At 44.0% G+C, this 12,276-nt stretch overlaps 2 long non-coding RNA genes across 2 annotated transcripts; one reads left to right on the plus strand and one right to left on the minus strand.

Annotated features, from left to right (window-relative positions):
• Window positions 1-5,943: 5,943 nt before the first annotated feature.
• Window positions 5,944-6,891, minus strand: LOC134943858 (uncharacterized). Its single transcript, XR_010181792.1, has 4 exons — window positions 6,806-6,891; window positions 6,600-6,670; window positions 6,407-6,512; window positions 5,944-6,122 (listed from the first exon to the last, which is right to left on the minus strand). It is a non-coding gene; the product is annotated as an uncharacterized LOC134943858 (long non-coding RNA).
• Window positions 6,892-10,351: 3,460 nt separating this feature from the next.
• LOC134943859 (uncharacterized) lies at window positions 10,352-11,546 on the plus strand. Its single transcript, XR_010181793.1, has 4 exons — window positions 10,352-10,581; window positions 10,717-10,787; window positions 10,875-10,980; window positions 11,265-11,546. It is a non-coding gene; the product is annotated as an uncharacterized LOC134943859 (long non-coding RNA).
• Window positions 11,547-12,276: the final 730 nt, after the last annotated feature.

A 12,276-nucleotide genomic window follows, 5' to 3' on the forward strand; every position in this document is an offset into this window, starting at 1 on the left:
CCAGAAACTCAGAGACCACCGGCTTGGGGCGAAGCTGGAGAAGTGCGAATTTGAAGTTCAGCAAATCGCATTTCTAGGATATATTATCTCCCCAGAAGGTTTCCAAATGGAGGGTTCCAAGGTACAGGCAGTCCTGGATTGGGTGCAGCCCACTAGTTTGAAGGCGCTTCAGCGTTTCCTGGGCTTTGCGAATTTTTATAGATGATTTATCGCTGGATTTTCGTCTATAGTGGCGCCCTTGGTGGCACTCACTAAGAAAGGGGCGGATGTTGCTCACTGGTCTTGTGAGGCTAAAGCGGCTTTTGCCCGTCTCAAAAGGGCATTTGTTTCGGCCAAGGTGCTGCGACACCCAGATCCAGAGCGTCCTTTTGTGGTGGAGGTGGATGCCTCTGAGATGGGTATTGGGGCAGTGCTTTCTCAGATGGGAGTGTCTGATAATCGCCTTCATCCCTGTGCTTACTTTTCCCGTAAATTTTCGCCTGCCGAGATGAATTATGACGTGGGTAACCGGGAATTGTTGGCTATTAAGGATGCACTCGAGGAGTGGAGACACTGGCTTGAGGGGGCTAAGTTTGTGGTCTCAATTCTCACTGACCATAAGAATCTGGCATATTTAGAGTCAGCGAAGCGTCTCAATGCCAGGCAGGCACGATGGGCTTTGTTTTTTGCTCGCTTTAATTTTTTGATAACATATCGCCCTGGGTCAAAAAACATCAAGGCTGATGCGCTCTCGCTGAGTTTTGCTCCAATCCAGGAGACCACCGAGGAGCCGTTGCCCATTGTTTCCCCATCATGTATTAAAGTGGGCATTACCCAGGACCTCTTATCATTAGTCCTTAGAGCACAGGAGCAGGCTCCTCCAGACCTTCCGGTAGGTCTTTTGTTTGTGCCTCCTAGGTTAAGACAGCGAGTGTTCCTGGAATTCAATGCCAAGAAGTCTGCAGGTCACCCGGGTATTGCCAGAACTCGGGAGTTGCTATCTAGGGCGGTGTGGTGGCCCTCGGTGGCTAAGGATGTGGATCAGTGGGTTCGGGCATGTGACATCTGTGCCCGAAATAAGACTCCTAGAGGGGTTCCTGTTGGCCCATTACATCCACTCTCTATCCCATCTAAGCCATGGACCCACATTTCAATGGATTTTGTGGTGGACTTGCCCAAATCCTCGGGGATGACAGCCATCTGGGTTGTCGTTGACAGGTTTTCGAAGATGGCGCACTTCGTTCCACTGGTTGGGCTGCCATCGGCCAGACGCCTGTCTGAATTATTTATGCTGCATGTTGTGCGTCTCCACGGGTTGCCACTTGATGTGGTCTCTGACCGCGGATCCCAGTTTGTGGCCAAATTCTGGAGGGCATTTTGTTCCGATCTCCAGATTTCTGTCAGCTTGTCGTCGGGCTACCATCCGCAGTCTAATGGGCAGACTGAAAGGGTGAACCAGTCCTTGGAGCAGTTCCTCAGGTGTTATGTCTCCAAGTGTCAGACTGACTGGGTTGCTCATCTGTCCATGGCGGAGTTTGCCTATAACAACGCGGCTCACTCTGCTACAGGGATCTCTCCCTTCCTTTGTGTGTATGGGCATCATCCTAAGGCCAATTCTTTTGACCCCCTGGACTCCACGCCTGGTGGTTCCTCTGTGGTTTCGGTCCTTAGAGGTATTTGGCGGAAAGTGAAGAAAGCCCTTGTGTCTGTGTCATTAGTGACCAAAAGGGTTTTTTATAAGCGGAAAAGACCCTGCAGCTTCAAATTAGGAGACTTCGTCTGGTTGTCTACCAAGAATTTGAAGTTGAGACAGCCATCTCATAAGTTAGGCCCTCGGTTCATCGGCCCTTATAAGATCACCAGGGTTATCAATCCGGTGGCATTTCAGTTAGATCTGCCCCGTTCTTTGGGTATCAATAAAACATTTCATTGTTCCCTTTTAAAACGGGCGATTAGTAATCCTTCTTCCAGTGGAAGACCTTCCCCTCTTCTGATACGTGGCAAGAGGGAGTTTGTTGTTGAAAGGATTCTTGACTCCAAGGTGGTTCGGGGTCGGCTGTCATTTTTGGTGCACTGGAAGGGGTATGGCCCGGAGGAGCGGTCGTGGGTGCGCAGTTGTGATCTTCATGCCCCCAGACTGATACGCTCTTTCTTCTCGCAGTTCCCCGATAAACCCGGTGGTAGGGGTTCTTTGACCCCTCGTCAGAGGGGGGTACTGTTAGGGTCTCCTGCCCTGTGCTGCCACGTCGTCATGGCAACCGGGAGACAAGTGCTAGCGGAGTAACCTGAGCGCAGCTGATACTCCGGTTCGGGTCTTTTGCTGTGCAGTGGTTATAGGCTCTGTGCATGGCAGGGGATCCGGTGCTGGTTTTTGTGCTCACAGTCTGTGAGGTCTGAGTGGGGCGTGGACAGCACCTGCTTTATAAGGCCTCTTCTCAGGGTAAGCAGATGCTGCTGAATCTCTGTTGGTTAGTCAGTTTCTGAAAGTTAGCCAGTACTGTGTAGCTTTGTATTTGTTTGCTGCTTACTGCAAATAGGCCTGGGGATTTGGTATTACACTCTGCCAATCCAGACCTAGCAGTAAGACTGGAGTCAGTCGTTTAGCTTGCTGGGGTTCTGTTACTACTCTGTGAACTTAGCAAGTTTGCGGCTGTATTCTAAGACTTGCCTGTCTAATCCTGTCTCACTGTGCTAGGTGTCAGGGGTCAGTTTAGTGGCAGTAAGCTGAACCTGTGCACTGCAAGTGAGAATTAGGATTGTGGAGACTCTCCTTGTGTCTATCATTCCATCTCTGACCAAGGAGTTTACTGCCACACCCGTTGGTAACCCTTTAGGGTTTTGCTGTTACCCTTAGCAACAGCATTTCGGGTTCTCTATGTATTAAAACACAACATCTTGCTTTTCCCATCTGAGCAGTTCTAATACAAGGGAGATACCCAGTTCCTTAGCCTCTGGGCTTCTCTGTTCACTTTGTGTGTATTTTGTTACCCTATCACCTTCTGTGTACATTATGTCACATTCCCCAGTCTGTCTGTGAGTCCATTTGTTTTGCATAACAGTTCAAACACCAGTACATTCCTGCAGGCACTGGAGTGCATAACAGTCCTGACACCAGTACTTTCCTGCAGGCACTGGTGTGCATAACAGTGCTCCTGTAGTGTCTGTCAGGCAGCACACGGCACAGATACAATGTAGCGCCTATGCACTTTATTGTAGCCAATGATGGGAACTTTGTGGAGGGGCAATTTTTTTTTTCAGATTTTACACTAAACAGACCATTTCCCATAGATAACCATGCACAGATCTCACTGATTCGTGCATGGTTATCCAAACTCGACTGGAAAAAGCAGGTCTATTTTATTGCTGCTTTTTTTAACGAATCGAAAAAAACCAGACTTGCACTTGAGCACTCAGAAACTAACACCCAAATACGAATGAATAGTGAATGCCCGTATTCTATGAAATAATAGCCGCATTTGACCGATGGTCTATTCATTCGTATTTCTGAACGTTGTCATTCAAACCATTCCGAATAGACCAGACACTGCCGAGATTGGTGCTTAGTGAATTCCCGGATTGGGACTTAGAAAAAAAAACACAAATTGGCCAAACTCGGATTTTTAGTAAATACTGGCCCTTGTCTTTATACATTACCTAAGGTCCACAAATCGATGACGCACCCACCGGGAAGGCCCATAGTATCGGCAAGAGGCTCATTATACCAACCAGTTTCTGAATTATTGGACACTTTATTACAGCCACACGTGACAAAATGTGCAATGTACCTTAAGGATACCACTACATTCCTATGTAAGATCCAACAATTCAAAAACTTTAATGATTCAACATTACTATGCACGATGGATGTAACATTGTTGTACACTTCAATTCCTCATGAAGATGGTCTCATGGTCATGGATCAATTTATTAACAATTTGGAGAATAAATTTGGTTTTGATAAACCATTATTCTTACAACTTTTGCGTTTGGTCCTCACACGCAATTACTTCATTTTCAACGGGTCATTCTATCTACAACTAATGGGATGCGCCATGGGCAGTAGCGTGGCGCCTTCTTATGCAAATGTTTATATGTGTAATCAAGAAGATAAATTTTTCTTTCAGGATCCTATATATAAACAAAATAACCTGTGGCTGACTAGGTATATAGACAACCTGTTTACGCTCTGGCAAGGCACTGTAGAAGCATTCTGTACCATGATGTATTCCATCAATGCCATGACATCACCCATTAAGTTTACCTACGTGTATAGTTATCAACAGATCAATTACTTGGATGTGGTGGTCCATAAGAAGGACAGTAAATTAATTTTGACTGTTTTTTATAAACCGACAGATCGGAATACTTTATTGGAAGCAGGTAGTCATCATCCAGCCTCTTTAAAAAACGGTTTGCCATACTCGCAAAAGTTACGTGTCGCCCAGATAACTAGTCAACGTGAGGACTTATAATCAGCTTTAGATGTGGTAGTTACTAAATTTAAAGAAAGAGGTTATGATTGGAGGTTGTTGTCTAACACTTAAACAAAAGTGATGAAGATGGATAGAAATTCTCTTCTTCACAATTTTAATAAAAAAAGTTATACAGAGTACAAATTCCTCTGGACTACCAAATTCTCTACTGCTAGCCCAATTATCCCTAGGGCTACTAAAGCATTATGGCCTATAGTGAAAACTGATCAATCCTTACAAGGTTTTCACAATTCTCAAATTATGACATGCTATAAGAGAGGCCGCAGCTTGCGTGACCAGTTGGTTAAAGCCGACATTACTGACTATTCTCCAAAACCAGGACTGTTCGGCCACATCAAAAAACCAGGCTGCTACCTTTGCTCATCCCATCTCCCTTCGGCAATATGAGATCAAGCTTGTAGTGACATGCATGACTAAGTTCTTGATATATTGCATCATCTGTCCTTGTAAGCTACTATATGTAGGTTTAACAAGCCGGACATTTAGGGAACGTATGGGTCTCCATCGATCTGCCATTAGTGTAACACTTGCAGGTAAAGACAGTGCACAGCCAGTGGCCAGACATTCGTAACCATTGTCATACCTTAGCTGCTTTAAAATATCAAATTATCGACCATGTGCCACCGCTGCCCCGGGGAGGAGATCGACTTAATGCATTACATCATCTGGAATCCCATTGGATCTATAGGCTCAAATCATTGCAACCACATGGTTTAAATGAAAAAATTAACTGGAATGTTTTTTAATTGGTTATGATCAATGTTTCTAGGTTGCAGCAGTCTGATGATGGTCATTATTGTAGTATTTATTATATGTTGTTATAGTATATCTATTGCAATTTGTGGTTTGTTATTTTCAATTTTATTTCTTTATGTGTATTTTTGTTTTCTTGAATGTAATATGCAGTGACCTTATTTGCTGTTCAGTCTATTTGTGGTAGGTGACTTGTTGGGATACTAATGCATATTTTTATTCCTACAGCCCTTCGCCGTAGCCCGAGGCGTGTTGCCAGGTTACCATGGTAACTGGCACTCAGCGATGACGTCATCTAGCTGCGCTGGCTTGCACGGCTTCCACTGTGTCCCGGGTCCCTGGCGCGGGCTAGACACTCTCATACAGAGGATTTATAAGGTACGAATGGTTCTCATGCTGTTTGTATGTTTGTTCGTTGTTTCAGCACTTTATTTGTCCATAAATGACAGTGATGTCCTGACGAAGGAGCTCTCTTTGGCTCCGAAATGCTGCATTGACTCTGCTTTAATATGGATCTGAATTTGCACATTAAATCCTGAAAACAAATCCCTGGAGTGCCGTGCCTAGTTTGGAACCACTGTTCTTTACTTGATGGGACGTTTATATTACAGCAATGGCACACGGGTACATTAGTACTATACTTTGAGTGCCAGCTCGCTTTCTGGACATTATATATATATATATATATATATATATATATATATATATATATATATATAGATGTCCACGAAGGTGGCGGGCGCACTCTCACACATATATATATTCACAAACTTTGATTAATATCCAATGTTCTTTATTGCAGCCTTCATAAATCGACGTTTCGATCCTTCCACAGGATCTTTTTCAAGAAAGGCAGTACGATATCATATTTCAAAATGTGCAATCATTAAACAATGCCTAAAAAGAATACAAGAAAGAGAAAAGACTCAGCCTCCCAGGCCCCTTGATGATGGCAGAAAAACTATGCGAACCGAGCTTCAATTACCCAGCTCACATAGTAACTACAATTAATCTAGTTATAATGATGCTTAATGCAACACCTTCAACCAAAATGTAATAAATCACCAAAGTGTTCAAGACAGCCATCTTAGTCCCCGGGGTATGAAAAGTTCTTAACAACCAAAGGTGCCTCGATATACCATGTGACCCACTGGTGGAAACACTATAAATAGAAAACTCACACAGGAGACTCACACAGGAACCAGCGGTCACTTAACGGAGCTTAAAAACAAAATAACAATGTTCACGGCCGGAGACATGCCAGCTTCGTGGGTGGTCCTGAAGTAACTGCATGTGTATAATAACAAATGTTAAGCAACTCAAAAGTTCCATACAGTCAAAGCAGAAGGTGGGCGGAGTCAAAATGGCTGTTACCTATGGTGATCATGCTCAAGATGTAATGTGTCCTGAGGTCATGGTAGTTCACGACAGCGGCTCAGCCCAACCTGCTGGAACAATATTAACTTTTCAGTGTGTGTAATCTGAGCAAATGCACAAAGCATGTCCAAAGGGTATACAAAAACGTGTAAACAACATGTAGAAAAAAACATGTAGAGGCGAGACTAAAAAACCGAGTTTACCGTGTGCTGTGATCTGCCGCGTGTTCCCAGGATGCATGCTATGTCTAGCAATGCCCCAGATACCTATATACCCCTGGACCGGAAGTACGTTCATTTGGGGGAAACAACTCAGCAGGTAACAATTATATAGTGGCTGCATACACTCACCACGGGACACTATTCGTAGAGGGTCCGCGCAGCTTACACTGTAGATGGCCCGTTATCCGGGCACTGATAGTTCTAGTGTAGCCGCGTTCAGCGGTCCGGACGTGGAACGCAATGCGTTCCAGGAAACCGGAAGTGGAAGTGGTGCGTGTAGTCCTGGCCCGTCGCTCAAGCCCTAGTGAAGTGTAGCCGCGTTCAGCGGTCCGGACGTGGAACGCAATGCGTTCCAGGAAACCGGAAGTGGAAGCGGTGCGTGTAGTCCTGGCCCGTCGCTCAAGCCCTAGTGAAGTCATATTAAATAGCATCATGCGTTCCATTCACCCGCGGTGGAACGCACTAGTGGTCTCCAAAGTCCCGACGGCGATACTGACAACTGGGTATAAGCGTATGTCCTTCCTCTGTGTTAAACATAATCAAATGTTTAATGTGGGGCTTAACATCTCCCAGCTCTACACTCCACCGGTTCAACTTGTTTATCTTGAAGTGCCTATGTATGGCCTCTCTATGATGCTACTTAGCACTCTTGCCCAACTGGCCTGTCTCAAACACTTGAATGTCTCCAGAATAACATGCTAATAACATACAATCATGACCTGAAGCCTAATAAATAATCCTAACTTGATTATAATTATTTAAATCCATGCCATCAGGGACCTGGAAGAATGGGCTAACAAACAAAACTCATGAGAAACAAAATATATACAAACAAAAGACAAACACAATATATAGGACACAGTATATATGACACAGGTTTCTACAAGAACACCCCGTAGGGGTTATTTTCATTTAATCCTCTCGGTGATACCGTATCCAAGCGGCTGATCCAATAGCACTCCCTTTGTTTCAGCCTCTTGGTCCGGTCTCCACCGGTGACACTCGGGGGCACCCAATCAATGATTTTGCACTTTAAACTAGCAACCTGATGACGGGCTTCAATGAAATGGCGCGCCACCGGCTTGTCTGATTTACCGCTATTCAATGCAACATGAATGGATGAGCGGTGATTCGCCATTCGATCCCTGAAGTTTCGCGTCGTGAGCCCAACGTAAAACAATCCACATGGGCATTTTAAAATGTAGATGACAAAGTCTGATCTACAATGCAAATGATATTTAAGTTTGATGATAGAGCCGTTATGAGGATGGGAAAATGTGGGCCCCACCATCATAGAACAACACGTTGTGCAGCCCCCACAAGAGAAACAGCCTGGTTTCTGCTGCAATAACTGCGTGGTAGACATGGGGGCATTTGGATATAATACAGGTCTCATAAACAATTGAAAAATGTTGACTGTAAGCATATTCCATGCGCCTTGGCCACAATGGATGTGAATTCATTGTATACAGTTATTCCACACGATGGAGGGTTGGAAACAGTGCGAGCCGCACTGATATCGCATGCTACCTCCAATGTACCCACTGAAAGTATAATTGAACTCGCAGAATTGGTCTTACGTTCTAATCATTTCTTATATAAAGATAAGTACTTTGTACAATTGGCAGGGACGGCGATGGGGTCCAATTTGGCCCCGTCGTACGACAACCTATACATGACGAACTATGAAACAACCCAGATCTTTCCACATTATGGTCACCAAATTTTATTTTATCGTCGTTTCATCGATGATGTTTTTTTACTTTGGCTCGGCACTGAGTCTTCATTTCATATAATGGTAAATCAACTTAATCAGTTGGATAGTCCTATTAAGTTCACCTCCAGTTTTTCAGGGTCTGAAATTAATTTCTTAGACGTACATATTCAAAAGGTTGGGGATCGTTTCGTCACATCGGTCTATAGAAAACCAACGGACAGAAACCTGACGTTGCATGCGACCAGCCATCACCCCCCTGCACTAAAGGAGAACTTGCCAGTGTCCCAATTTCTAAGAGGATTAAGAATCAATTCAGACAGTACCAATATAGAAATTCAACTCCAAGAGGTCCAAGATCGCTTTTTAGAACGTGGATATACACATAAGACATTGGCGTTGTGTTTATCTCGAGCTCGTGATATTGTGTCAGGCACACAACATAAGAACAGGGACAGATTAGACAACCGTCTAGTCTTTGCGACACGATACGATAATCACTCTGGTCACCTCAATAAGGTACTTAAAAAACACTGGCCCATCGTCAGTACTGATCCTGCATTACCTTTCTCCCGTATGAACCCCCCCATGTTGGCTTATCGTAGGGGACCGAATCCAAAGCAAATGCTTATGAGACCTGTATTATATCCAAATGCCCCCATGTCTACCACGCAGTTATTGCAGCAGAAACCAGGCTGTTTCTCTTGTGGGGGCTGCACAACGTGTCGTTCTATGATGGTGGGGCCCACATTTTCCCATCCTCATAACGGCTCTATCATCAAACTTAAATATCATTTGCATTGTAGATCAGACTTTGTCATCTACATTTTAAAATGCCCATGTGGATTGTTTTACGTTGGGCTCACGACGCGAAACTTCAGGGATCGAATTGCGAATCACCGCTCATCCATTCATGTTGCATTGAATAGCGGTAAATCAGACAAGCCGGTGGCGCGCCATTTCATTGAAGCCCGTCATCAGGTTGCTAGTTTAAAGTGCAAAATCATTGATTGGGTGCCCCCGAGTGTCACCGGTGGAGACCGGACCAAGAGGCTGAAACAAAGGGAGTGCTATTGGATCAGCCGCTTGGATACGGTATCACCGAGAGGATTAAATGAAAATAACCCCTACGGGGTGTTCTTGTAGAAACCTGTGTCATATATAATGTGTCCTATATATTGTGTTTGTCTTTTGTTTGTATATATTTTGTTTCTCATGAGTTTTGTTTGTTAGCCCATTCTTCCAGGTCCCTGATGGCATGGATTTAAATAATTATAATCAAGTTAGGATTATTTATTAGGCTTCAGGTCATGATTGTATGTTATTAGCATGTTATTCTGGAGACATTCAAGTGTTTGAGACAGGCCAGTTGGGCAAGAGTGCTAAGTAGCATCATAGAGAGGCCATACATAGGCACTTCAAGATAAACAAGTTGAACCGGTGGAGTGTAGAGCTGGGAGATGTTAAGCCCCACATTAAACATTTGATTATGTTTAACACAGAGGAAGGACATACGCTTATACCCAGTTGTCAGTATCGCCGTCGGGACTTTGGAGACCACTAGTGCGTTCCACCGCGGGTGAATGGAACGCATGGCGCTATTTAATATGACTTCACTAGGGCTTGAGCGACGGGCCAGGACTACACGCACCGCTTCCACTTCCGGTTTCCTGGAACGCATTGCGTTCCACGTCCGGACCGCTGAACGCGGCCACACTTCACTAGGGCTTGAGCGACGGGCCAGGACTACACGCACCACTTCCACTTCCGGTTTCCTGGAACGCATTGCGTTCCACGTCCGGACCGCTGAACGCGGCTACACTAGAACTATCAGTGCCCGGATAACAGGCCATCTACAGTGTAAGCTGCGCGGACCCTCCACGAATAGTGTCCCGTGGTGAATGTATGCAGCCACTATATAATTGTTACCTGCTGAGTTGTTTCCCCCGAATGAACGTACTTCCGGTCCAGGGGTATATAGGTATCTGGGGCATTGCTAGACATAGCATGCATCCTGGGAACACGCGGCAGATCACAGCACACGGTAAACTCGGTTTTTTAGTCTCGCCTCTACATGTTTTTTTCTACATGTTGTTTACACGTTTTTGTATACCCTTTGGACATGCTTTGTGCATTTGCTCAGATTACACACACTGAAAAGTTAATATTGTTCCAGCAGGTTGGGCTGAGCCGCTGTCGTGAACTACCATGACCTCAGGACACATTACATCTTGAGCATGATCACCATAGGTAACAGCCATTTTGACTCCGCCCACCTTCTGCTTTGACTGTATGGAACTTTTGAGTTGCTTAACATTTGTTATTATACACATGCAGTTACTTCAGGACCACCCACGAAGCTGGCATGTCTCCGGCCGTGAACATTGTTATTTTGTTTTTAAGCTCCGTTAAGTGACCGCTGGTTCCTGTGTGAGTCTCCTGTGTGAGTTTTCTATTTATAGTGTTTCCACCAGTGGGTCACATGGTATATCGAGGCACCTTTGGTTGTTAAGAACTTTTCATACCCCGGGGACTAAGATGGCTGTCTTGAACACTTTGGTGATTTATTACATTTTGGTTGAAGGTGTTGCATTAAGCATCATTATAACTAGATTAATTGTAGTTACTATGTGAGCTGGGTAATTGAAGCCCGGTTCGCATAGTTTTTCTGCCATCATCAAGGGGCCTGGGAGGCTGAGTCTTTTCTCTTTCTTGTATTCTTTTTAGGCATTGTTTAATGATTGCACATTTTGAAATATGATATCGTACTGCCTTTCTTGAAAAAGATCCTGTGGAAGGATCGAAACGTCGATTTATGAAGGCTGCAATAAAGAACATTGGATATTAATCAAAGTTTGTGAATATATATATGTGTAAGAGTGCGCCCGCCACCTTCGTGGACATCTATAGATTCAGCGGACCTTGTTCTGTTGGGACAGCACCCACCCTGAAATTTTGATGCGAGTACAGGACTCTCTTTGTATATATATATATATATATATATATATATATATAAAGAAGAGATTTCCCCAGGGAGCTGATGTCGTACTTTGGTATGTACAAGTTTTGTATAATAAAATAATCTTAAAAATGAGAGATTGTTTATTTTTTTAAAAAGCATCACATAAAACTGTTTACAATTTGCCCGGAATAACAATAAACAATGTTTGTACAGATGATAGTTGTGTTGGTAATTCAAACAACATCAAAAAGATCTTCTTTGTAGAGTTGTCAGAGAACAATGTGCTAACTCAACGCGTTTCATCCTACAGACTTCATCAGGGGTGTATAAATCAAAGAATCACAATATGGACATACATCTTATCGTGTCTTCAAAAAGGCAATTTAACAATGCTTAAAATAGTATCGGACCAAATTTCACCATATGGGGTATCAATTTAAATTTAATTGGAAGTAACCCTTTTCACTGATTATCCACTGGGTATAACCTTTTAAGTGAGGATTAGGATTGTGGAGACTCTCCTTGTGTCTATCATTCCATCTCAGACCAAGGAGTTTACTGCCACACCCTTTGGTAACCCTTTAGGGTTTTGCTGTTGCCCTTAGCAACAGCATTTCGGGTTCTCTACATATTAAAACACAACATCTTGCTTTTTCCATCTGAGCATTCCTAATACTTGGGAGACACCCAGTTTCTTAGCCACTGGGCTTCTCTGTTCACTTTGATTTTATTTTGTTACACTATCACCTTCTGTGTACGTAATGTCATATTCCCCAG

The sequence above is a fragment of the Pseudophryne corroboree genome, chromosome 7, assembly GCF_028390025.1.
Source record: "Pseudophryne corroboree isolate aPseCor3 chromosome 7, aPseCor3.hap2, whole genome shotgun sequence".
In the NCBI taxonomy this organism is placed as follows: domain Eukaryota; kingdom Metazoa; phylum Chordata; class Amphibia; order Anura; family Myobatrachidae; genus Pseudophryne; species Pseudophryne corroboree.